Genomic DNA, 15475 nt, shown 5'->3' with positions numbered 1-15475 from the left:
AGGAGGAGGCTGAGGGGAGCCCTCATCCCTCTCTGCAGCTCCTGACAGGACATTGCAGAGAGGCTGGGGCTGGGCTCTGCTCCCAGGGGATCAGGGACAGGACAAGAGGGAACGGCTGGAAACTGCCCCAGGGGAGGGTCAGGCTGGGCAGGAGGAGAAAATGTTTCCCAGCAAGAGTGGTCCGAGAGTGGCACAGGCTGCCCAGGGAGGGGGGAGTCCCCATCCCTGGGGGGGTTTCAGGGCCGTTGGGATGAGCTGTGGGGGATGTGGGGTAGGGGAGAACTTTGTAGAGTCGGGCTGAGGGTTGGACTCGATGATCCCGAGGGGCTTTTCCAACCTGAAGGATTCTGGGATTCTGTGAAAAGGGATTGGGAGGCAACTCCTCACTCCCCACAGCCTTCTCCCGGGGGGCTCCAGCCGCTGCTCTTGTGCCTGGAATTAGCCAGGAAGCCCCGTCTGTCCTCAGCGACCGGGGTATCACCCCAGGAATGCCACTGCTACGTGGGACATCGGCACTCACTGGTGGGGATGTGCGGAGCCTTTTCTCCCATCCTCTCCTTTCTTAGGGGGTCACTGGCAAAGGTTTCACCGTGCCAGGGTGAGAAGCAGAGCTCAGGGCTCTACCCCTCAGCCTGCGGCTCCTACACCAGTGTTTTTCCTCGTGGTGGTCCCCAAGAAAACACAAGGACCGTGTGATTTCACCAGGACACCTGTTCTGTGACACGCACTGGGGTTCATGCCCGGGAAAGGCCCTGGAGCAGCCTGGGCTGCTTTTCTGTGAGTTGAAGGACACATCAGCCCCGGCCCACATGGTCACGCAGAGCTCGGAAGGCTTTTCAGCAGTGGTTTGATGTCCCTGGTCCTCACAAACCTACGAGATGGGGAAGGTGTTTCCAGCTGAAACAAAACGAGAATAACCAGCTGGGACACTGTTGTACCTGGACTGGGAGCCCAGGGAGTTGTAAAAGGTTCTGTGATCCCCTTGGGTTAAATTAAGGTGAAATGACACCAAACGATTGGTTAAAATGTTTTGCTTGTGGTAGAACAAAATTTAAACTTGGAAAAGGATAATAGGCAATGGGGTCTGTTATAAATCTATAAGGAAGGAAAGAAAAGAAAAAGAAAGGAGAGAAAGAGTCAAAGAATCTGGATCACCACCCCTGGATCCAGCGTTGTCTCAGGTCTGGGAATCTTGGGTGGTGGGTGCACACCCAGCAAAGTTTCTGTTGCCTTTTAAGTTGATTGTATCAGCTGATTTGCATACTAGATGAGGAGGGGCGGGTATTGCACCAACTCATTTCCAGGAGAGAGGAGGAGAAGGTGGAGCAGGGGTTCTGTGTGTGCGTTGAGGGGCAATGGGGTACATGAACCCTTTTGCCCAATTGAGTCGGTGGTCACAATCTCCCCCCACCACCTTGACATTCCCCTCAGGTTTTGTTCCTTGGGCAGTTATAGCTCCATCTGGTGTTGGTTGTTTATCTCTCTTCCCACTCTTTTAGCTCTTCCTCAAGGCTAGAGTCGTAAATTAAGGTGTAGGCCTTACCCTGAACATTTGGTTTTACTCACTCTACGTCTCCTTCCCTCGAGGTTTATCTGGGGAATGTGGCTGTACAACTGCCGGGGAGCGGAGCCGTGCACCCTTCGATACCCCCTGCGCTTCCCTGGGCAGATAATTCCTCCCTCAGACTGACCACAAAGGCCACGACTTGTCCTTGAGGTTTTCTGTGTCGGTGAACGTTTGAGACGTGAACTCCTTCAGTTCCTCAATGCTGAAGGTCAGCGCTGCAAGAGACCTTCAGGCAGGACAACGCGCAGAAGGCGCAGAAGACAGCAAACGTCAAACCTCGGCGTCACCGCTGCTAAAGATCACCAGTGTCAAAGAGAACGCGTGAGGAGGAGGAGGAGGAGGAGGAGGAAGGTGCTTCAGAATTTCAGAAGAGACCTCCAAGATAGGTGAAACAGATTGATCTATAATTTGATATTTTTCAGCCAGAAAAATTTATGTATCTCATCAGCTGAGGAACTCCATGCCCTATTTGTACATTGTCTGTGTGTTTGGGGATTGTGTGCTCCCATAAACAGCTGAGACAAAAGCTTGGCTGCAGCAAGAAAGAATCCCAGAATCCTTCAGGTTGGAAAAGCCCCTCGGGATCATCGAGTCCAACCCTCAGCCCGACTCTACAAAGTTCTCCCCTACCCCACATCCCCCACAGCTCATCCCAACGGCCCTGAAACCCCCCCAGGGATGGGGACTCCCCCCTCCCTGGGCAGCCTGTTCCACTCTCGGACCACTCTTGCTGGGAAACATTTTCTCCTCCTGCCCAGCCTGACCCTCCCCTGGGGCAGTTTCCAGCCGTTCCCTCTTGTCCTGTCCCTGATCCCCTGGGAGCAGAGCCCAGCCCCAGCCTCTCTGCAATATATAAAATAATAAAAGTCTATAAATGCTCCCACGGTCAAGATGACTTGAACAGGCTGAGGGGTTTTCTGCCTGGGCTCTGCCATTAATCAAGCTAATCCTGCTAATTGACCCCTTCAGGTGATATTAGGCCCAGCAAGAAGAGCCAGAGCAAAACAATCCCGGCTTTAGAACGGAGAAGTCACTTGGAAATACAGACCAGATTTCAAATGGCTGCTGTCAGCACGTGTCTGGAGAAAAAAAAAAAAAAAAAGGGTCAAGGGCTTGGAAGACCAGGACATGCTTTTGAGTCAGAACAGGGAGGATTTGGAGTAAGAAAGCCTTCAGTGGCTGGAGCTGGGTGACGTTTGGTGCAACATCTTGTCCCCTCAGCCCAGTTAAGAAAATGAAGTGGTCGGGCTGGAGACTTGGTCGTTGAGGATTCTCTTGCCTGCCTCCGCGTTCAGAAAACAGGAATAAAAGTCATGAGTCAGCATTTCTGAAGCACCTTTGCAAGAAACGCCCCTGGCAGCGTAAGGAATCGATGCTCAAACATTCACTGACACAGAAAACCTCAAGGACCAGCTGTGGCCTTGGATGAGTCTCAGGAATGTCACCTGAGGAAGCGGGAGTGTGTGGAAGGATGCACCCCCCCGCTGCCCTGCAGTTGTACCATCAAACTCCTGAGATAAACCTCAAAGGGGGGGACACGGACTGAGTGAAACCAAACGCTTCCCCTCAAGCCCAAGGCCCGCCGATCCCTGGCTCTGTTGTTTAAGCCCGATACTTTGTGGCTCTCTGTGTAAGCCAGACCCCGTGCAGGCCTTGCTCATGACTTCATCCTTCACCACTGAAGAGGTGACACCAGCTGGTAAGAGGTGAGCATTTCTGCCCCAGGAATGCCTCAGGAAGCAGCAAGTCAGCAAAATTCTGGGAACCGAGAAAAAAAAAAACAACAACAAAGGATGCAAATCGGCTGATAAGATGAATTTAAAACTTCGCTGGGTGTGCACCCACCACCCAAGGTTAATGGGCCTGAGACAAGGCTGGATCCAGGGGGGGTGATCCAGACCCTCTCCCCTCCTCTCCCTTTTCCTTTCTCCTCTCCCCTTCTTATAGATTTATAAGACACCCCATTGCTTATTATCCTTTTCCAAGTTTAAATTGTTTTCTACTGCAAGTGAAACATTTTCACCGGTCATTTGGTGTCGTTTCACCTTAATTTACCCCGAGGGGATCACAGAACCAACCGTTACGACTCCCTGGGCTCCCAGGCCAGGTCGTGACAATCAGCCAGTGCTGCCACCACCACCCACGTCCCCTTCCAGGCATCGTCCCCCAGACGTGGGTGCCGAGAGGAACCGGCGTTTCAGCTCATTCCCTCTCTGGTGCTTTGGGGGCGAGGAGAAGTTTGGTGGAACTTTTGTATCACCCCGCACCAGGGTTAGATGGTCCCTCTGCGCTCTTTGTGCCTTGAAATGATATTTTGTATAGTTGGAAAATATATGAAATATCTTCCCCAGCCACTTTCACACAGCCCGGCTTCTCCCTGCAATGCCAAAAAGCTTGACAGGATGAAAATATCCCAGCTGAAGGCAGATCAAATACTGAAACCGGTTTCAAAAAGCCTGCGCTACCACCTTTGCTGAGCACAGCCTGCAAAAGCCTGCGATTTGATCTTGATCTGCTCCGAAAGTCGGCTCCGCAAAGCCCAGCCGCGCTGCATTCCCCACCACCTCCGCACAGCGTGCTCCCACCTTGAAACAAAAGGGTGTTTTGCAGCGTTTTCTGATTTTTTTAATACTACTTTGTAGAGCATCTCTCCTACGCTCTCCATTTTCAGGTGAGCTTCCCAGGGTTAAGAAATAATATGGTCACGGGGCTGAAAAATAACACGCAAGGGAGTAAAACTGATGTGCAGGTGGGAGAAACACGGACACACGTGGCTTCCCATGGGGAATGGCTCCTGCACCGGATTCCTGAAGGGAATCTTCAGGGGATTGGGACATAGGGAGCCATGGAGACAGTGAAGTTTCCCATTTCTTTCCTACTTCTGGGCACAGACAACCACAACCAGAAGCGTCCCAAGACGGAGAAAAAGCCCCCAGAGTCACAAAAAATGCACATCCCCTGTGCTTAGATAAAGGCCCAAAGGAAAAGCTGCAAAGCATTGCTAACGGAACGATGCTGGGGGGAGATTCACTCCTTTCAGCCTGGTGTCTGTGACCAGGAGCTGAGGCTCTAATGTTTGGCCCTAGAATGGTGTCACCAAACCCTGTGGAGCAGAGGGGGAAAGGCAGATTCCTGGCAGGTTCTGGCATTGGCATCGCCAGCTGAGGAGAAGCCAGGACAGGGAAGGAGAGTGGGATTCAGCTTCAAGGGGGTGAAACACAGGGCCAGAGCTTGGACTCAGCACATCCCAAGGCCAGGCACAAGCACAAGAGGTTTTTCTCAGCCATGACTGGAATTAAGCTGGATATTAGGAGAGGTTTCTTTCTCTTAAGGGAGAAAAGATCGAGAACTCCCAAGTCGGAGGGGCAAAGGTGAAGCCAAGTGGGTTTAGCACGGAGCTTGGCAAGTCAGTAAGCAAAAGGCATCGCTTCTCAGAAAGGGATTTGCAAGGTGAGAGCTGGGGGGAGCGTGGGGAGGTGGGGGCAGGAAGGAAGCGCTTCGCGCTGCCATCTCCACCTTCAGCTCATGGAAGTAAGTGAAGACCCTAAGGACTCATTTTCCTTCTGTACAATAGGGATAACACTACTAATCCATGCTTAGGAACCACGCCAGGCATTAAGATTCAGGCGTAATTACAACCCAAGCCCTCCTGGTTGACATCACAGCACAAAAATGTTAATAACTTCAAGGCATTTGTGACCGTTTGCTAGTGGGAAACACTGAGAATCTCATGTAAGCGCCTGACAAAGAGAGCTCAGCCCAAGCCGAAGCAGGAGGAAACCCATGAGCACGTCACTGAGGGTGACGGAGCAGCCAAAGTGTCTCAAAAGCCCCAAAAGCCCTCCAGGAGGGAGGGATGAGCCGCCCGGGGCCGGGCTGGGATGGAGGAGCCCTAGAGCCAGTCCAGCCCCAGGCACCCACAGGCACAGAGACATCCCTTTGCTGCTCTTTATTAATAAACCACAGGTCCCAGGCCGGGGCTCGCTCTCCGCATCACAGGCTGTTTAAATTTTCATTTATTCATTCATACCCAACCAGCTCCTGCCAGAGATGTTGCCATGGCACCTCCCAGCCCCCAAGCACCCGGTGTTGGGCTGCCAGATTATTTGCTCTCAGCCCCATGGAGTGAGAGCGGGGAGGGTCCACCCAATGCACCAGGGCAAGGGAAAACAAACTGGGTTTTTTACATTCAGGGGGCTTTAAAGAATGGGTGAAGTGGCCACTGCTTTGCTTAATTACAAACTTTATTCCTAGCAGGGGGGAAAAGCAATGCTGGAAGTCCAGCAATTTCCAAAATTCCCGGTTGCTGGGAGAAGCGAGGAGCTGGGTGGGGCTCGATGGCAAGCTCGTTAGGAGATGACATAACGGACACGGCCCACGCCCCGAATTTCCCTCACTCTGTGGCAGTGGCGTAGGACAGTGACGATGGCGTGGAAACGCTTGTCCACTTTCAGTTGGGTGAACTCACCAATATCGGCTTCCACCACAAAAAAAGTACCTGGAAAACAAATGCAGAAGTGACAAAGTTGCGGGATACAATTAACATCTCACAAGGAACAATATAACTTCTTCACAATTCCACACACTGAGGAAAAAACACCATCAGGGGTAGGATGGCCTCACACTCCCTCAGGAGCTTTGTTCTAATTTTTTTAGTTTGTTAACTGAAAGAAGAATTACCCACCTCCCCCATGAAGTTCAACTGCCCTGCATCATCCCCAGGCCTCGCTCGGCGAGCTCCTGCCATTCTCAGCGCTATCTACTGATGACTCTCAACCCCCCAGGCTCCTCTATCGCAATGTAAAGTCTGCAGAGGTCCCAAAAACCACCCAGGGCCAGACATGAGACATTCCACAGACGTGTCAGAAGATGTGGCTAGTAGAAAGTCACCTGACACCACGTCTTGACAATTCCTGATGCCTAACAGTCAACTTCTCTTTGAGGAGGAACGTTCTTCCTCCCACAAAATGTCCTTCCATGTGTCCTTCCACCCACAGATGTTCTGCTCTTAGCAACAACGACCTGAGCAAAACCAGAGAGATGCTCAGGGTCTGCTTAAAGATGGTAGTAGAGCTTTATGGAGGAAAGGCATCACACTTCAGCGTTTCAACCACAGAACACAGCTGAGTAACAGCAGAACCTGCATCCCGAGTAATTGTCCTGCAGTGCTTGAAATAAGCTGCTGGACTGAAGATGTTCTGGCAACAGGCACTCCAGTTCCGGAGTTGGCCTTCTGTGAACAAACAGATGGAGCCCTGCATACACCAGAGCTATGCAGCCCACCATTGCCTTGACTTCCTTCAGATTTGGAAAAGAATAATTCTTCACTAATTAAGAAAATGCAAGAAAAAAGATTAACCAGCATCCTCCCTGTCTCTCTCAGAAAACAACGTGTGAAGGTCCTGCGTTGGAGCTGGCAGCCCAACCCTTCTCACACTTGATTAACTACTTCTACAAGGAAATTCTCATTATCAAGTCTTTCTAAGACACCAAGGCCTTGACCGGAGTCAAAAGCATTTCAAATGCCTGCGACAAAATGCCAAGAGAAAGTCACCACAAGAGAATAGTGTCACAGAATCACATAGAATCACGGAATCATCGAGGCAGGAAAAGCCCTTGGGGCTCCTCCAGCCCAACCATGACCCTCCCCCTGACCGTTCCCAACTCCCCCAGATCCCTCAGCGCTGCCTCAGCCCGACTCTTCAACCCCCCCAGGGATCCCGGGGACTCCCCCCTGCCCTGGGCAGCCCATTCCAAGGCCCAACAGCCCCTTCTGCACAGAAATCCTTCCTCAGAGCCAGCCTGACCCTGCCCTGGGCAGCTTGAGGCCATTCCCTCGGGGCCTGGCGCTGGGGCCTTGGCTCCAGAGACTCATCCCCCCTCTCTGCCCCCTCCTGGCAGGGAGTTGCAGAGGGCCAGGAGGTCTCCCCTCAGCCTCCTCTTCTCCAGACTGAACCCCCCCAGTTCCCCCAGCCGCTCCCCAGCAGACCTGTGCTCCAGACCCTGCCCCAGCTCCGTTGCCCTTCTCTGGCCACGCTCGAGTCATTCAATGGCCTTTTTGGGGTGAGGGGCCCAACACTGAACCCCCTCAGCGAGGGGCGGCCTCCCCAGTGCCGAGACCAGGGCTCAGGTCCCTTCCCTGTCCCTGCTGGCCACGCCAGTGCTGACACAAGCCAGGATGCCATTGCCCTCCTTGGCCCCCTGGGCACACTCTGGCTCATTCTCACCCCCCCCAGTCCCTCTCTGACCAGCAGCTCTCCAGCCACTCCTCCCCAGGCCTGTAGCCCTGCTGGGGGTTGTTGTGGCCCAAGGGCAGAACACATTAACTGCTATTTGTTTCTCTGTCTCCTTTACCTGACTTAAAGTCTTGGGGTATGTGCAGAGCAATGAAGACTAAGGCCAGAGGTATAAAACACCCACGTTAGAGCTTCTGTGCTCCAATTACCAATTCATACAGTGAAGACACTTAATAAAGCCAAGAGAAGGAAGCAGAAACAGAAAAACAGAATTCGGTTGCATAAACCAAAGTATGAGCGGTCTCCGAGAGGCTCTCAGGCATCCACGACATGCGCAGGGGGTAGCAGATATGCTGGCGCTTACAGAAAATTCAGTTCCTAAAGATCAGCCAGTGCTCACTGAGGCATCTGCAATGGCACCAGACAGCTCTGCACGGGCAACTGAAACACGCCACGAGCAGCGAGGGAGCGGGGCTGTTTTCTGGTTTCACCAGTGCGAGGAAATGAAGGAGTTCACGCCTCAAACGTTCACCGACACAGAAAACCTCAAGGACAAGTCGTGGCCTTTGTGGTCAGTCTGAGGGAGGAATTATCTGCCCAGGGAAGCGCAGGGGGTATCGAAGGGTGCACGGCTCCGCTCCCCGGCAGTTGTACAGCCACATTCCCCAGATAAACCTCGAGGGAAGGAGACGTAGAGTGAGTAAAACCAAATGTTCAGGGTAAGGCCTACACCTTAATTTACGACTCTAGCCTTGAGGAAGAGCTAAAAGAGTGGGAAGAGAGATAAACAACCAACACCAGATGGAGCTATAACTGCCCAAGGAACAAAACCTGAGGGGAATGTCAAGGTGGTGGGGGGAGATTGTGACCACCGACTCAATTGGGCAAAAGGGTTCATGTACCCCATTGCCCCTCAACGCACACACAGAACCCCTGCTCCACCTTCTCCTCCTCTCTCCTGGAAATGAGTTGGTGCAATACCCGCCCCTCCTCATCTAGTATGCAAATCAGCTGATACAATCAACTCAAAATGCAACAGAAACTTTGCTGGGTGTGCACCCACCACCCAAGATTCCCAGACCTGAGACAGCGCTGGATCCAGGGGTGGTGATCCAGATTCTTTGACTCTCTTTCTCTCCTTTCTTTTTCTTTCCTTTCCTTTTTTAAATTTTTATAAATTTATAAGAGACCCCATTGCCTATTATCTTTTTCCAAGTTTAATTTATTTTCTACCACAAGCAAAACATTTTAACCAATCATTTGGTGTCGTTTCACTTGAATTTAACCTGAGGGGATCACAGAACCTTTCGAGTCCCCGGGCTACCAGTCTGGGTCGTGCAGCCAACTGCACTAACCAGGTGTTCAGCAACAAGAGCAGGAGTGGGGGCACACGGGGTGTGTGGAGACACCCGCGTCACAGACACTGAAATGTAGGCGCCTTAATCTGAAACTAAATTCTGTCAAAAGCAACCAGAATTTTTCTTCAGTGTATAACCGTAAGGATCATAAAACCTCCAGCTGTTCCACAGTCTTCTCATGTTTCTACCCAGCCGTGGCCAGCAAACCCATAAATGCTGACATTTACTTTACTCCATACATACCCTAATATAAAAATACAAAGTTGATTAGTTCCATCGTCATCCATTTCGTTTAGAGTTAAAATAACATTAAACTCTGCTTCACTACACCAAAAGCAAAAACATTCAGAACTACATTTAAAAAAACAAAAACAAAAACAGAGTGACCCAATTTCTTTTTTTAATCCACAGAAGCCCTTTCCAAAATTTTTTTTCCATAGGTATGAAAACCAAAGCACAGTGTTTTGTTCCTCAGAGAAAACATCAATTTATCTCCTTTCCAGTGGTATATACCTGATAAATCTCCTAAAGGCCAACCCTGCTCCCTCAAAAACCTTTAGGCTAAAAGAAACATCTATTCCCCTCCAAGTTACCATCTCCTGAGACTTTAGAGTTATAATGAGCGTGCAGATTCTAAAAATATCGTAAGCAGCAAGAATTCTAGAGACAGAATAAAGCAAGCACCTTCTTTTGCTTTGAATTCAAAGTTAACCAAGACATCTACTGTGCAATTTCTCCCTTCCTCCTCCCCCAAAAATGGCCTTTTCACAACGGATTTGAAGACTCGGATAATTTGCAAGTTTTTCACTGCACCAGTGTTCTATTTGATCGAGGTGCTCCATACCTGCACCTTAACACAGCACGTGCCTTTGTTAAATACCTGCTGCAGAGTTCTAAAAAAACAGGAAGTTACTGAAGACTGTATATCCCTTTTTGTGCCCTAACGGTGTTAGGGACAGAGTCTCCTCCACGCCCAGCACAAAGGGAGTGAAAGCACATCAATTTTTCAGTTACGGGCTGCCACAGCTGCAGGAGGAAGGGAGAGAGGAGTGAGACTCCCAGATGCAAACCCCACCGTACCCAGCTGCTGTGGGATTGAGACGCATCCACGATGCCTACGCGCAGTTGCGCTTTGTTAAGTCCCTCAGACAGGCTTAGGATAGGCACAGGCCTGTCCCAGCAGAGCCAGGCAGCTCTGGGAGCAAAGCCGTGTCCAAGCAGCCGTTTCCCGCATTACTGTTGCCAGCAGGTATAAAGGGATCCCACATCAGAACCAGTGTCGACCTGGAGAACTGGGATATGCACCTCATTCTCATTCTTCTCAGGGAAGATGTTAAGCCTGAGAAAATCTGGGTCATAAACATTTGCTGCTTCGACTCGGTTCAATAGCATGTGAAATCACAAGCTTCGCAGCCTCCGCCAGTCTTGTATTACAACACTGCCAGGCAACAGGAAAGGAAAAAAACATGCAAGATTGATGGAGCTATTTAAATTTGTCTAAGTCTTCCTCCACAGAACAAACATGCTTTTCTCATCTCAAAAATATTTCTACAGCCCCACAAGCACAGTCTAAGACACAACCTTTTTATAAACCAGAGATGAATAGAAGAGGATCCAGCCAGCCATGAAGAGCGGTGGAAAAACCTTCCACTCTCAAGGATAATGCAACACTTCAAGGGGCTAGCGGGGAAGATGGAGCTTTAACTGGAGGTTAAAACAGGCAGCTGGAATGCTCTAGGTCTACTTCTCTTGTCTTAGCAGAGATAAAGACCAAAACCTCCCATGCTCCAGCTTTAATTTTCCAAAATTTTATCAGAAGTACTGAAGGAAGTAAATCCACCAAATGCTAGGGGTGATCTGCAGAATAAAAACATCAGGTGCACACACTTTTCAGAAATAACCAAAAGAGCCATTAGCTCGACCATCAGGCACCTTGAGCAATTTGGGAAAAAACCCAGATGTTGCTCACCTGAAAATCTGGAAAGCTGTAGGAAAGATGAATGTGTTTTACTTGAGGCTTTCAAATTTAAAAAAAAAAAAAATCTTACTGAAACAAGTGTTGTCAGGGAACACACTGAATCTAGAGTTCAGATAACAATTCAGCACTAGGCATTAAGGCATTTTCCCCTTTTCACAGAAATATTAGTCCTTGGCCCCAAACTGTCATTTAAGACAAGTTATTCCTACATGACAGGCTTCAGACAAAGATTCCTATTAATCAGATCCTGACGGTAGGGGACAAAACTCCACAGCCTTCTATTCCAGAAATGTGGGATATTTCAGTGGATATTTTTTAACAAGTCTGATTTCTTTTCCTGTCTCAGAACAGATTGATCAGTCAAGACTTGATTTTTTCAGAAAGCAATAGTTGGGTGAAATAAAAACAGCATTTAGAATTAGTTTTCCTTTTGAGTGTAACCATACCTTCCATCTTATGAGAAGATGGCTTTCTTTTTTTTAAATGCCAGTTCTCAAAACAAGAAGAGAACCCATCTATTAGCCAATATGTTTCTGTTCATACAATTAAAGTGACTTTTGAGGTAAGAGGTTTGGGGTTGAACTGATTAGTTCTGGTCTTCCCAACAGATACATAAAAAAGAACCCGATTAGCTCTGTTCCGTTCATTTTCAGGTTTGCCAGTAGCCCATATAAACTGTTTGGAGTTATCATCTCATGATGTTTCACCCCGTGGAACATCTAAAATCTCAAAACATCGCTGTGAGTCTCAGTTGTGCAAGAGCTCCCTTTCCCAGACCCACGTTTGCCCCCCAGCCTGGCACAACAGGGGCTCAGAAAAGCCATTATTTACTTACGCAGGAAGACTTTCAAATTCTTCTGCAGTTATTAAGGATGCTTCTTTAATAAGTCTTGACTCTTTTGGAGGTTTCTTTGCAGGTTTGGGTTCTACAACTTCTGGTTGTTCTTCACGTTTCACAGTTAGCCCAGCAGCGCTGGAAAATGAAGGAATATCAAGGTTCTAAACAGCAGATAAGTAGTAAGGAGAACACCATTACATTACCGAGCCTGCTTACTCACAGACCTGCGTTCCAACCCGCCTGCTAGGCTGGATCAACACCAATTCCACATCTTTCAGGAAAGAAAAATAAATGAAAGGCACCCGATCCCATTTCAAATTGCCTACTTGAGCTGCCTGGAGTCCAGCCCCTCATTTCTCTGCTAAGAGAGGCTGCGAGCAGGTGAACTGGAAGCAGTCCAAAGGCAGCACCGAGCCGTTACGAATCCAACGTACCGTTACATCTCGCGGAACACGAGGCCTCGCTTCTGATCTGATGAACCCCAGCACAGAGCTGCAGCCCAACAGGCAGGTTTGAAATACTTCACAGCTCTTTGAAAGAAGTTCAAATCTTGCAAAGCCTGACTCATCCATTAATCTTTTGAAGCAAAAAAAATTCAGCATCAACCAGCAGGCTGGGAATTTTTTTTTTTTTTCCTTTTTAGGCAAGATCCAAAAAGCTGAGGAATTTCCTGCTTTGAGTGATTATTAGTGTTATCTCTATAACTTCACCCTTCCTCCAAACCCTCAGCTATGGAGCCTCAAGCCCTGAGTTTCCTGCCAGCCACCCACCTAGCTGCTCTCCTACTCAGCAGGAGGAGAACAGCGGAGAGGATGCACCTGGCCAAATGCACTGTCACCCGACTACGAGGACATTATCGGGCTGAGATGTGCAACAGAAGTAGCTGAAGCGGTACGGAGCTGACCTGTCACAAAGAGCCCACCCTCTGCTTTGATCTAACCTTCCCACAACAAGAGATTGTTGCTTGATGCTGTGTCACCCCAAAGCCAGTGGCTCATTTTCCAGGGAAGGCAGCTGCAGCCTCCCCAACTGCCTTGGTCCACGTCACAGCGACACGGGAAGCTCTGCTCCCTGCCACGCCACAATGCAGAGCCCTTCTGAAATCCAGGGCACCAACAGTGAAGCTAATCCAGGTGGAAACACCTGGAAAACTAAGGCCCAGCACAAAACTAATCCTGTTTGTTTTTGTAGAATTTAGTCATATCCCTTAATTATAGGTAGTGAAATTGGCTTACCTTTTAACTAGTAATTGTAACTGCTGTGTTGTTTTAGCCTTCTGTGGAACTATTCTAAGTACGCTATGTTTTTTGAAGTTTGTCTAAGCCCTGATTGATACAGCTCTCAAACAAGTCTGCAGGTGCCGCTACAAAACAAAGAAAGGGGCGATCTGGGAGGCATCGGCCTTACACATCCTCTGACACATGGTTGGTGTAATCAGACAGTCTGGCTGGGATGGCAAAATGTGACTCCTTCAGCAGTACCAGTAGATGACACTTGGGTTTGTAGTGATGCTTACACGATAGGTTTACATCTTGAAGAAGGAAGAATATTTAATAATGATTCAGCTAAAATGTTACCAATTACTGGATGGTGAAAGGATTTGGGTTTATATGGAATAACAGTTTTGATTGTCATTGTAATCTTTTAATGATGTTAAGCTGTGTGTGGAAGTGTTTTGTGAAAACGATGGACCGAACAATAAAAGGGGTCTGGATCGCTCAAAAACAAAAAGAGGGATTTGTGGAATGGTTAGAAAACAACGGACATGTTGTGAGCGATCCAGACCGAGTGGCCTCACTGTAACAACAGGCTCTAACTGGTGTGGAGAACACCTTCAAAGCCAAGGGGCTGAGAAACTGCGTGCGTAGCAAGAAGATAAGGCAGCTGGACTGTGGAAAACAAGATGTTTGCTTAGCAGGAGAGCAGCGCGTGGACACCACAGCCTTTTGGCAAGGTCAGCTCATTATGAGTCTTAACAAAACCATGATTGAACCACAAGAGTTAGATTTGTTAGGCTCTATGCCACCCAGCTTTGGTGCAGTCGTGTTTAAAGGGAGTGGGGAAATAGCTGCCTCTTTAGTTAATTGTAATGTACCCCTGACTGTCAGCCCAACAGTGTCACCAAGCAACCCTTCATATACCGGGAACCAACCTGGCGATTACTGTCCCCCAAAATGTCGGTATTCCAATGCTTGGGGCGATAACACAGTGCGTTACGTTTACCTGACCACACTGTCTTGATCTGTGGGGACAGAGCGTGGCCTGGAATTCCTTCCAACCCAATAGGGGGCCCATGTTATTTGGGAAAGTTAACTATGTTTGAGCCGACCATGATTGATCTTTTTAACAGAACGTTGTTTACTTATAAAAACGCCATCGGTCCAAACGACAAGTGTTCCAGCTAGGACCTGGATGTAATGATCGAGTGCAATTTTGGAATAACCCTGCAAATATTATTGCTCCCCTAGTGTCTCCAGTTGGCACCAAAAAGGCATTACAACTAGTCACTCGCCTTGCATGTTGGACTTCTAAACAAATGAACTTGACATCAAATATAATAGGTGATTTGGCTATGGATGTCGAGAGTCTTAGACATGCTGTACTTCAAGATAGGGCTGCCATTGATTTTCTGCTTTTAGCACGAGGGCATGGGTGTGAAGAGTTTGAAGGAATGTGCTGTATGAATTTATCTGACCATTCGGTATCTATCTATAAGAATCTGAGAAAACTGAAAGATAACCTGAAGAAGTTAACTGTTGTAACATCACCCTTATCAGAATGGTTTGCTTCATTGGGAATCACAGGATGGTTGAAGGAGTTGTTACAAAGGGGAACTGTTGTAATACTTGTAGTTATCATGCTTGCTGTTATTTTGCCGTGCTTAGTTTCTTGTATTAGACATTCAGCACAAAAGGGCCTGCAAGGAATTTGGATTGCTCTAAACCAAAAAGAGGGATATGTTGGGATTCTAGAGGGCTTTCTGCGAGAGAATGGTCATGTGAGCAATCCTGCCTGAGAACAAGAGTGATAAGAGCCTCAGCCGAGCAAGAATGCGATAAGGATGTGACCCTGAATGAGGGGGGAGAAACTCGATGAGACAAACAACCCCCGGAAGGGGTTGGGATGGAAGTTCCACAAGGCAGCTGCCTGGCAAGGCTGATGTGGCACTTTTTATCCAATCATAAGAAGGTTTAAAGCGCGGGCTAAGTTAACTGTCCAATCCTGAGGACTTGTACTGCATGTTACTCACATGTGCGGGAGAACATTATAAAAGGGCTTTCTTAGTTGTAATAAACGGGCATTGCTTGATCACATTGGTCGTGTGCGTGCTCAGCTCTCCCGCAAGCTTCCATCTGAACAACGTGGTATTTTATAGGTTTTTACCTGCAGGGTTTGTTAGGCTGCTCGCAGGAGCAAACAATCAATAGCAAACTCCAGAATTAATACATGTAACAACGTCAGCTCCCAAAAACTCAGCGTTAATGTACAGTAAAAGGA

This window comes from Athene noctua, chromosome Z (assembly GCF_965140245.1).
Source record: "Athene noctua chromosome Z, bAthNoc1.hap1.1, whole genome shotgun sequence".
Lineage (NCBI taxonomy): Eukaryota > Metazoa > Chordata > Aves > Strigiformes > Strigidae > Athene > Athene noctua.
This window is presented reverse-complemented; position numbering follows the sequence as displayed.